Genomic DNA, 12,177 nt, shown 5'->3' with positions numbered 1-12,177 from the left:
GGCATCCTTAGCCCAGTCAAGTTGGCACATAAAATTAACTATTATAGTAAGGATAGGAGGAATTCTGAGGAAGACATAAATCACTAGCATAACTGCTTGATCCCTGGGCAGCTCAACCAATGAGAAGTAATATTCATTCAAAAATTAGTTATTGGTGCCAATCTCTAAGATCCCTTTCAGTCTTGAAAACCCTTGACTGTGTGCTGGACTAACAAATGAAGCGTAAGCCAAAGGATTTGTTCACAAGTTTGCAATCTTTTACAAACTAATAGGGATTTTTGAAATAATTAGTGAATTAGGGGGAAAGGGGTGAGTATGGCTCCAAACTGAAATGGTTGCATCCTGAAACTTCCAATGTGAATTGATGGTGTGGAATTTGGAGCATATTTTCCCATAGAAATAATGTCGTAAAGGGTAGCTAGCTTCCCAGGCTAAGCCCTAAACATTTATTTAAGGACTAATGTTTAACTATAGAGATGAGAAAACTAGTTAAGATGGTCTCTGGGTGGGAAATAATGATGCCAAGCTCTGACTGGGGACTCCAGGAGTACATCTCCCTCTCCAGAATTTCAGATTCAAGAATCTCTACCCCACACTACACCAAGGATACCCTCCCCCTGCCTCCCTCTCTTCATAGGAAAGGATAATAACATTCATTGATCACCTAAGTTTCTTTTTTTTTTTTAATTAATTTATTTATTTTTGGCTGTGTTGGGTCTTCGTTTCTGTGCGAGGGCTTTCTCTAGTTGTGGCAAGCGGGGGTCAGTCTTCCACGCGGTGCGCGGGCCTCTCACTATCGCGGCCTCTCTTGTTACGGAGCACGGGCTCCAGACGCGCAGGCTCAGTAGTTGTGGCTCACGGGCCCAGTTGCTCTGCGGCATGTGGGATCCTCCCAGACCAGGGCTCGAACCCGTGTCCCCTGCATTGGCAGGCAGATTCTCAACCACTGCGCCACCAGGGAAGCCCCACCCAAGTTTCTTAACGCAAGGACTGACCCCCCTCAGCAATATTCCTTTCATAAACCAATCCCTAAGCCCACCCACAAACAGAAAGCTTTATTTTTTTTCAAACGTTTATAGTATTTCCCAATTATGAAAAGTAATAGCAGATTATTGTAAAAATTTAGTGATACAGGAAAAGTATAAACAGGAGTTAAAATCACCTGTAACCACTGTTAAAATATTGATATCTATTTTTTTATGTACCACATTTTAATTCTTATAATATTTTTACAAAATTAGAACTGTATTATGAACACTGCTTTGTAATCTGCTTTTTTTTTTTAACTTAACAATACGTCAGGAACATTTTCTATGTCAATAGATATACATCATCTTCACCTTTTTTTTTTTCATCTTCACCTTTTTAATGATTATCAGGAGTGTAGTGAGAGGAAACGGCACCCAAAGGCAATATAATATGTTTGTGGCTTCTGTCTACAAGGATGTTAGCACTGCACTAGAATTCCCAAAGACTAGCATCTGTGTGGGACCCTCTAGGCTGATTCCAGCAGATATGTCCCCTCCAACTATTGTTAAGTCCTTGCGTTCCATAATTTCTTACTCTGTAGATTTAACAAAGTTCATGTAACACCCTATTATTGGGCATTTCAACTTTCTTGTTAATATAAATATCACCATGTTGAAGGTAAGTAACGCACTTTTAATTTCTAAGACAAGGTAATTTGGTGCTGCTGACACATTCCTTTCTCTGCCCCAAATAAATTACTCTGTGTGATTCTCAGCCCTCGTTTCAAAGCCTTGCAGACAGCTCGTGGGAAAAAACAGAACTTCTGAACAAAACAATTCAAAACAAAACAAAAAATACTGGCCTCCCCTATTCAACAACCCCTTCCCCACCACAACATAACACACAAAAGGAAGTGTGCTGGGTGAGTGGCAAAACACTGGGAGAGATAAGGGTGACCTTGACAGATCCTGAGAAAACCCTTCAAAAATCTTGGGAGATTACTTCTGTGGGTAAACAGGAGTAGGTGTTTAAACCCTGAACAGCTAAACCAAACTTTGTCAAAGCTCTTGCCACCGCCATTAAGCCCACTACCCCCAGAACAGTTACCACTAGTGCCTCCTGCTTCCAGTACTGCCCAGGTTTCCATGAGCTCCCATGCATCCCTCAGGTTGAGGTACCAGCTGCGCCTGTGGCAGTGAGGACATGTGTGGAAGACAGAGGCTGATGGGACAGTGAGAGGCTGGGGAGAAATGCGCTAATCACAGACTCAGGAGACCTGAGCTCAGGTCCTAACTGACACTTAGAGAGCAGAGTGACCTTGAGAAGTCACTCATACTCTTTGGCCCTCACTCTCCATCTTGGTAAAAGGAAGGAATTGGGTTAAATTAAATTGACTGTTCCTTCCAGTTCTAAAATTCAACATCTCTATGATTCTAAGTGACTGGTTCTCTCCCTACTAAGCCAGAGCTTGGAAGAAGTTGAAGTTTGTCTTGGATGTCTGACTGTTCTGCTCTTGGAGCTGTTCCCCTCCCTTACCCATCCAGCAGTCTGGGAGCACAAAATATGTTCTTAGAACCTTCCAGATGATGGCACTGTGTTGAAAACTCAAGGTTATTCCAGATAAGGAGAATAGAAATGAGCAAACACTCAGAGGTGTGTTTTAATTAGGATGCTTTCAGCCGTCAGTAACGGAAAATCCAGGTGCAGTCAACCTCATACACCATTATACGGTGGGAATGTATAGGGTGCGTTAATGCTAATGGATGGCTCACTTATAACTGATCCATTTATTTATTCATTCTTTCCATCATCCATCCATCTATTTAAAAAAATGCACAGAGTTTGGTACTGTGCTGAGAACTAGATATTCAAGTGACTCAAACATAGCATATACGTTAAAAGAGACCAAAACTTAAGGGTGTAATAAAGTTCCAGATGCTCCTAGACCCCTCTGAGTGGTGTTACCAGATGGGAGTTATACAGGCATGGAGAACTATTTGGAAGAAAAATGCTATCTTGGTTTAGATTGCCAAGTCTACAAGGACATTTTGGTATCCAACAGGTCTACCTGGATTGAGGGGGCTGGGCAATGCAGGAACTGGCAAGGAACATAGAAGGGATCAAGTTGGAGCTCTGATCTCAGAGGAACATAGAATGGAAATCAGGAACCATGCATGTCGGCAACTATTCACCTACACGCAAGGGTGCAGAGAGAGTCCCACTCACTTCCAGGTCTGACTTATTGACTATGGGCCTGCAAGAGGCCAAATCATGAAGGTTGAAGCACAGGTAGACCTGAATAGGAGGGGACACTGACAGGTGACTTCAAACAGATAATGATAATAATAATAACAACTGACACTTATAGTGCCAGACGGTGACCTAAGTCCTTAATACGCATCAGCTCATTTAATCTTCATAATACCTCTGTGGTGTTATATCCCCAGTTTACATAGGAGGAAAGATAGAACAGAGACCTTGCCCAAGGTCACCCAACTGATTAGTGGTGGAGCTAGGGTTTGAATCCAGGCGGTCTGGTTTCAATGTCTGTTCACTCAACCACAAAATAAATTACATGACAAAATAAATTATACACAAAATAAATATGAGAAAGGCTACAAATAGAGCTAAGATCAGAATGCTGTGGGAACTGAGAAAGTAACAAGTAATAAAAGTGCCAGGGAAACTCCCCAGAGGAGGTGACATTTGTGTTGTCTTAAAGAGTGAGCAGAAGTTCTCCAGGCAGAGGAATGGGGGGGCAGTCCACCCCAGGCAGCATGAGACAGCATGAGCAAAGACCTGAGGTGAGAAAGGAAATTGGCACTTTTGAAAACCAGAAAATAATTCTACACAGCTGGACTGAAAGGTATGTGGGAGCTTGGCTTGCAAAGAAGCCAAAGTGTGGGACCAGATTGTTAAGAGCTTTGCAAACGACGTTAATTTGTTCCGCAGGCAGCAGGGAGCTGAGGAAAGGGGTGAGTCAGGACTCTCCTCCAATTTTCAGAGATCCACAGGATGATTTCCCAGTTGTCTTATCCTGGATCACACCCAATGTGAAATCATTTCTGCTTTGCCCACCTGTTCCTCGCTTCTGGTCTCCCCTTGCTCCCCACCCAGCAATTACAGGTAGAGCTCAGGGCTGGGTAACTTCCGTTCTACTGCCAGTCCAGGGCTGGAAGGTGAGGGATGTATAGTTGGTCAAAGACAGAGCTGGGCAGGATACCCCAGCACCTTTCCACCATAGAATCCTGGGCTCCTCTTTCATCCTGGGAGCCCTGAATCCAAGAAAACCCAAGTAGAGGCCAACAAAGAACTTATTTTCCCTAAAATCTCTGTAAAGATCTCAAAGAACAAGGCTCTCAGTCAGAAGGCTCCCTTCTTAAGTGGAACAATGAATAGACAATGGAACTTGAGTTTCCCCAGGACATGATTTCCAATCCACCGGCCTATTCTTCTTCTCTCCCGGACACACCTGCAGACCTACCAAGCATAATGAGTCTTTAAGATCACAAGCTGTGTCTCTACATTCAAAAATCTGTAGGTCCAAAGGCTCTTAGGCCACCTGCTTTTTGGTGTCTCTGCTGACCATGGAGAAAGAGGCTACTGGAGGTCCTGCAGCCTCAAGGGCAAAGTGACGCAATCACAGGAATATGAATCCAACAGCAGCCCCAAAGCCTTCGGAACAAGTCATGTCACAAAGAACTCTAAACTCAACTCAAATGCAACCTCTGTCACTAGGTGGCTGTGTGACTTGGGCAAGTCCTTTAACCTCTCCAAACCTCAATGCCCCCACGGTAAAAAGGGTCTTCCTTTTGTGAAAAGGCTGTTCTGGCTCTGACAAATCCATCACAATACTGTACTGAACTAATGTGTTCCAAACTACAAAGTACCACGCAACTGATGTTATTATCAATCAGAGTCTTGCTCTCCACGTTGTGGGGAAAGCTCTTCCTATGAGAGGAAACCATTCAGGCTTGTCAGTGGCATGTCAGCAACCAGAAACAGCTTAGCACAGAGCCGTGCCCATGATTCTAGAGCAGAGCAGGCAACATGCAAGAAGTATATCTGCTTCTGCACAAGCCAAGGTGGAGCCAGGCAGGGAAGGAAGAAGGTTTTCCCACGGCTGTTGTGCCTCTGCGCCTTCATGCATCATCCTTCTCCTGAACTCGTGCTCAAAGACGCTGGAGTCCAGAAGTTGTTGGCACAGACCCTCTCCAAGGGTAGGGGGGGTGTGGGTAAATTTTAACACAAAGCCTTATAAGATGTCTGTTTGTGTTTTATTTTTGATAAAGTAATGAGGCAGGCAAGTTGAAGACTAGGGTTTGGATCTCTCCAGTTTGATCAGCATAGCCCACAAAGAGGGGCTTGCCCTGTCTGGGAGGAGGTCCGCAGTGAGGTCCGGAGGAAGTAGGGCTGAGTCTGCAAGAAAGAGAGACAGGAACAGAGCATCTTGGTGTTTGAAAGGTTGGCATGAAGAGGAAGATTGGCTCATTCTGGGCAGCTCAAAAGGCTGGAGCTAGGACCCGAGGTGGGAAGGAGGAGGAGGAAGGGGTCTAACAACTTATTCTTCCCAGGCATCTAAGTGCTTCCCAAGTATTCTGACAGCTAATCGTCACAACAATACTGTGAAGTGGTTACTATTATTAACCTCTATTTTACAGATGAGGAAACCAAGGCATAGAGGTTAAATAGCTTGTCCAAGCCACATAGTAAGTAAATGACTGTGCCAGGCCCCCAACCCAAACATTCTGCCTCCAGGGTCCTCTAAGGGCTTTCTGCCTCCTATGAGGTTGTACTTTTAGAGCTTACCAATTTAAAAAGAGAGAGAGACAACGCATATATATGGAATCTAGAAAAATGGTACTGATGAACCTAGTGGCAGGGCAGGAATAAAGACGCAGATGTAGAGAACGGGCTTGAGGACACAGTGAGGGAAGGGGAGGCTGGGATGCAGTGAGAGAGTAGCATTGACATATATACACTACCAAATGTAAAATAGATGGCTAGTGGGAAGCAGCCGCATGGCACAGGAAGATAAGCTCGGTGCTTTGTGACGACCTAGAGGGGTGGGATAGGGAGGGTGGGAGGGAGGGAGATGCAAGAGGGAGGGGATATGGGGATATATGTACACATATAGTTGATTCACTCTGTCGTACAGCAGAAACTAACACAACATTGTAAAGCAGTTATACTCTAATAACGATGTATAAAAAATAAAAGGAGAGAACATAAGAAATTTAAAAAGAGAGAGAGAGAGAGAGAGCTGTTTTATGGAAGTATTTAAGCCAAGGCTAAGGGACCATTTTCAAGGGATGCTGGCTCAGTAAATTTCCTTGGCAAAAAGTATCAGAAACCAACGTTTACTACTTTAAACTAGGGAGGAGGAGAGAAAGTAGGAGAAGGAGAAGAAAGATCTTTGAAGAGGAAGAGCAAAATGAGGAGGGGGGCACACTTGTTGGCAGAGTGTTGAGAGTGGGATGCAGAATAAAAGAAACTTCTGCAGATCCAGATTCAAGAAGGACCAGAACTAGGACGGCCCTAGGATCCAGGGAGCAGGAACCGATTAACCACTTCCTCAGGGCACAATTATCCAAGTAAATCAGCTTTAATGGCTTTCTGTCTTTTTGTCATTCTGCTCAGGATTCAAATTCCAGGGAAAGAATATTCTCTCAGCCAAGCCTGCGAAAAGATTAATGATACAAACCACTCATGTATATGGTGTGTTTATTTTCTACCGGGCCCTGTTCTAAGCACTATATTTACACATATTTTTTTTCTCACAGTAACCCTATGAGGCAGGTACTATTGTAATTAAGAAACTGAGCCACAGAGTTTGAACTAGCAGTCCAAGTTTGCACAGATGGTCTAGTGGCAGAGCTGGGATTCAAGCCGAGGCAATGTGATGCCCCCATGCTTTATTTCCTAGAATATCAACAGGGAAAGGTCAGGTCCCCCAAAGCAGAATTTTGGTGTTGATGAAGAAGGGTGACGGATGCTAAGAGGTAAAGTCCACAGATGCTTCCTCATGACTTGGTCCTGCTAGAGGGAAAAGGGAGGACTTCTGAGGTGCCTTTGTGCCCAAGAATTCCACGTTCAAGTTTCCATCCTTACCCCCTGGCCATTGCAAGGAGAAGATTAAAAAAGCAAGGAGCAAAAAAGAAAAAAAGAAAATAACAAAAGGACCAGAACAAAAGGAATGGATGAAATACAGATATAAGGGAATAATTTCTGAACAAGAAATTGTTCAAACGACAAAATTCTAAGAGAATAAAAGGCATGCCTATGAAAGATAACTTGAAAGACAACAAAGAAAAGATCCCAAATACTGAAGCACTTTGAGAAACTGAAATTAATTGGAGAAAAGCAGAGAGGCCAATTTCTCCCAAATATTAAAGGCTTGATGTGAAGCTCTGAGTGTTACAAGAGGCTGGACCCCATTGTGGTTCAGGGTGACAGCTTGGAGTCAGGCTGCAGGGATTAAACCCTGCCTCCAGTTCACCGTGGAAAAGTTACACGGTGTCTCCGAGTCCCAGAGTCCTTATCTATAAAATTTTAATAATGCCTATGTCAGAGGAATGTTGAAAGGATTAAGCGAGTAAGAACGTGTTAAGCACAGTGCCTGAATATTAGCTACTTGACCACTAGATGTTAGCTCCCACGAGCCCATGGTGGTCTTGGGACAGGCACGCAGGAACACCTGTGGTAGGGTGCCTAGAACCAGCCCCTCCTTGGGAATCATAAGCAGAGGTCCTAGAACAGCAGAGGTCTGGATCCTGCATGGGAGGCCAAGGTAGGCCTCAACAGACAGGCGATCAGTGTGAGGAGAGGAGAAACATCCCACGAGTCTGAGAGCATGCATGGTGGAACGCCGGAAACGAAGCTCTGAGACAACATTCTACCTAGAATATTACTGTAAAAACTCCTCTTTGTATAGTCTCGGAACACCCCTTTGAAGTTTCCAAGGAGTGGGGAACAGAGCCCTGGGCTGGCTCTCAAGAGCCCTGGGTTCTGGCTTCCGCGGATGCCAGTTAGGCTCTGGGGCCCTGGGTAAAGTCATTTATACCTTCAGTGTCTCAACTTCCTTGTCTGAAAAAGTGGGGTTAACGATATCCACCTCAAACCACTGGGGTGAAGACTAAATGAGGTGATGCCCATAAAGCACTGGGAACACGGTAGGTACTGAATAAATGATAACTTTCCTCCCTCCCATCCATTGTTATAAAATAATGATACAACAAACAGACAGTCCACGGAAGCCGGAAGAGGATGGTGAGTGGATGCCTTTTGAATTCAATTCCCAGAACATCCCTGTGTTCTAGTGAACCTGGATCTTTAGCCAGCCTCACAGCCTGGAATGACCTCTCCCCATCCTATACCTTGGCTAGAAAAAGTCTTTTATCCTTCAAGGCCAAGCTCAAATATCGCTACCTCAAGCATTTGTTTCTGGAAATTCCCTCAGCACGTGACTTGTGTTCGCACTTATTTCCCTTTGCCTTGAAGGCAGAGAGAACGCCTTATTCACCTTGGTGTTATTCGCAGTCCAGGCTACATCACACATTTCTCTTTAGCACTTTACTTTCATGGGGGTCTGGGAGCCTTCTGTTCCCTGAATTCACATCTCTATCTGGAACAACACCTAGTGCCTCCGCTTTGGCCTCACTCAATCCTGCTCGAGACAGCAGGAGGGGATGATCTAGTTGGGAAATTTGGGAACAAGGACTGGGCATGCAGGGCTGACTTATCCATTCAGCACAGTGGCTAGTGTCCACAATACTTTTAGGGGCCCACCCTAAACCTAAAAAATGTTTTAATTTCTTTTAAAATAAGAAAAAAATAAATGTCTAGGTTAAGTCAAAGAAAGTGTTTTAAAATGTAATATTAATATATTCATCTTTAAGCCAATACATATATAATTTTTAACATTTTTTTATGGGGGAAAGGGCCCCGAAGGCCAAAGTGCCTGTTACCCACACACATTACGATGCAACTCTGTGGGTGTGGGTAGCTCAGCCCCTCCCCGCCTTCCTCTTGGGAAGCTGCCTTGCCTGAGGGCGGGAAGCAACCACTGAGCCTGCTCCTCCATGCTCACCGTTTGACAGGGGCACGGCTGTGTCCAGCATTGCTGGGTGACTGGGAAGAAAAGTCCACTGTAGCTATACACCCTAAGCTAAGGATCGAACATCGTCTCATCAGTAAGAAAGACATGTTGTCCTCCTTACTCCTTGTCCCTCTGTCTCTTTCTTCCATTTTAACCAACTTGGGCAGAAAATGGGGATGTCATTTATTGGTTCCCTTGAGATCACTGTATTGATCCTTTAAATGACCTTGTCGGGTAAGCTTGATCTTTATTCAACAGATGAAGATATTGAAGAACAGAGAGTTTAAAGAATTTAATCAAGGCCAAGCCGTTAACAAATGGGTTCAGAACCAGGGTTTTTGGACTCCAAGTTAAATTTCCTTTCTCCCACTGCATTCTGTAGTAAGGGCTCAATAAACGAGTGTTAAAATGAATCAAAATGGTGAAAGCATGTTTACCAGGCAGCACAGAACTTGGTTGAAATTTTCCAGAATTGTTGACTTGGCAATTATAAGCTTCAGGAGAAACCTTTGACTTTCACCATTCCCTTAATAAACGCTTCATAAAGTTCCAATCCATTTTCCTGCCCTGAAGAAGCTCCATCAGATGTAGCATATTTTGACCCTATTTTCTGCTATCTTTGCAAGGAAAAGATTAGGGGGAAAAAAATCATTTCTTTATCAGGGTACTTAGAATAAAAGTACATTTGATTTTCATGGAGACAGGCAGAAATATGAATAATCATGTACTTTTTTGAAATTAAATTTCTATTCCAAGAGGCCAACACTCAAGATTAGCCCTTTCTAACGTCTCTGGCCTGCAAACTTCCACACTGAGCCTTGGAAAGGAGAGAGGCTTTGGGATGAAACTGATGAATGGCTGTGCTTGTGTTATTATTACGAGAGGACTCTGTTTCCTCTCACACAAAGTCCCAGTAGATCACTGATCAAGTTTCAAATATTTGCCAAAAGAAATGTTTTGGAGAGAAAAGAATCCCCCACTCTCCTTGCCAGATGGAATTCCAAGATTGTTGGACAAGATGAAGTAAAGGATCTGCAGGAGAGTCCCTAATTTCCATATTGAATTTACATGCATTTCTGCCTCACCTTCACACATATAGGTGAACCATCTGGCCAGCCTGGGTCAGCTCTCTTTGCTGTGAGTGCCATAAACCTTGCATTCTCTTCTCTCGTTCCTGTTTCACACACATAATCAACTCTTCTTTTTTTTTTTTTGGTCCTTTCTTCCTATTAGATTATGGGCTACATGAAGACGAGGACAATGCCTGTCTTGTTTACAGTTTTGAACAGAGTATGTGGCTACACACAGATCAGCAGTTAAGAGCATGGGCCAGGGGAAACATAGACCCGGGTTTGAGTTCTACCGAGCCACTTACTCATTGTGTGACTTAGAGAAAGCAACTTCTATTTCTCAGTTTTCTCATTTGTAAAGTGGGGGTGATAATAGTCCCTACCTCATAGAGCTATTGTAAAGGTTAAATTAGCCCACACATGTAAAGCATTTACCTTGGCCCCCGGCACTTTATGAGTGCATAGGAAATATTCACTGCTACTCTTATATTAAGCACTAAATGAGTATTTTGTGTAGAATTTTTTTTAATGAGAGTGGGCTCAGGTAAGAGGAATGCAGGAGGCTAAGGGAAATTCTTCTCCCGCCAAATGGGATATTGCCTGATTGGCTTCTGGGGGGGTCCTCCCCCAAGGCCACAAGGGACAGATGAGCAGCTCCAAAGCAGTCCTGCGGCACCAGCTCCTGAGATGTGAGCCCTCATCATCCCCTGCACCCACCCTCAGAGCAGAGAGAACTGAGACTCTGTTCAGCGAGACTCTGTTCCCCAAAAGAACCTGCTCCGGGGCAAAGGACACAAGCTCTACTGTGAAGGAAGTGTGCCCAGGTCCCTCACCTGCCCCAGATGCAACGTCTGGAAGGCTATCAGCTCAGAGCTGCTCCAGTTTCCTCTGTTATTGCTTAGCCCTCACTGCTCTCCCAATAGCCTGGCTGTGGGAACTGCTGCCCAGATGGCAGCCTGGGTCAATGCAGGGGCAGGACTGCATTTGGGGAGGGGCTCTCTTCCAAAGGAGCACTGAGTTCTGTGTGTGTGTGTGTGTGTGTGTGTGTGTGTGTGTGTGTGTGTTGTGGAGGGAAGGCAGATTGAGATGGGGACCAGTGTAAGGGTGCCCCAGTATTAACACATTGAAACACCCAGTACAAATGACTGAATTGAATACTTTCATGAAACTAAAGAAAATTAGCAGTCTACACTAAGAAATGTTTTACCCAAGTGTCAAAGTTCTTGATCGTCCTCAAAAGGCTAAATTTTTCCAGCTTCAAACATTTCCTAGCATTTCCTAGTTGTAGTCAGTCCTCTGAGAGATCCAAGAAGCCCTAGAACTCTACCGTAAACAAAAAGATCTGAAACACTGCATTTAACAACATGTGTTAGAGGGACTTCCCTGACAGTCCAGTGGTTAAGACTCTGTGCTTCCAATGCAGGGGGCTCGGGTTCAATCCCTGGTCAGGGAACTAAGATCCCACGTGCCATGCGGTGTGGCCTAAATAAATAAATAAAGTTTCTTATTAAAAACAAATAAACAAACAAAAAAAACATGTGTTAGAGGTTTCTTACCTCAGGAGATTTTGGTATTCTTTGTTTAGTTATTACATCAGACATTTTGTTAATTTTTTCCTTTAATAATTTTATCTTTTATACCAGTATCTAATCAGTGTCCTTTAGATACTCTACTTTTCACCACAAAAAGGACATTTTCTTCTGATTATATAAATAATAGATACTCAGTGTAAAAAAATATTCCGCAATACATAAACCATAAGGAAGAATGTAGAAAGTCACCTGAAATGCCACCACCCTGAAATAATCACCGTTAACAGTGATTATATCTATATAATCTACATTATCAACATCTATATTTATATAGATATATAGACACATTTGTGACTTTTCATGAAATTTTTTAAACTATGAATACCATTTCTTTCTTCAGTGCAGTATTCTAGATATTCCTAGTGACACAAGGATCTTGGAAATAGGTTGGTATCTGATATGTATCTCAGATTTATCTAACCTGTATATAACTAGATATATGTATCAT

The sequence above is a fragment of the Monodon monoceros genome, unplaced genomic scaffold (assembly GCF_005190385.1).
Source record: "Monodon monoceros isolate NGI ecotype Baffin Bay Population unplaced genomic scaffold, NGI_Narwhal_1 Super_Scaffold_18, whole genome shotgun sequence".
Taxonomy (NCBI): domain Eukaryota; kingdom Metazoa; phylum Chordata; class Mammalia; order Artiodactyla; family Monodontidae; genus Monodon; species Monodon monoceros.
Note: the sequence above shows the minus strand (reverse complement) of the source record.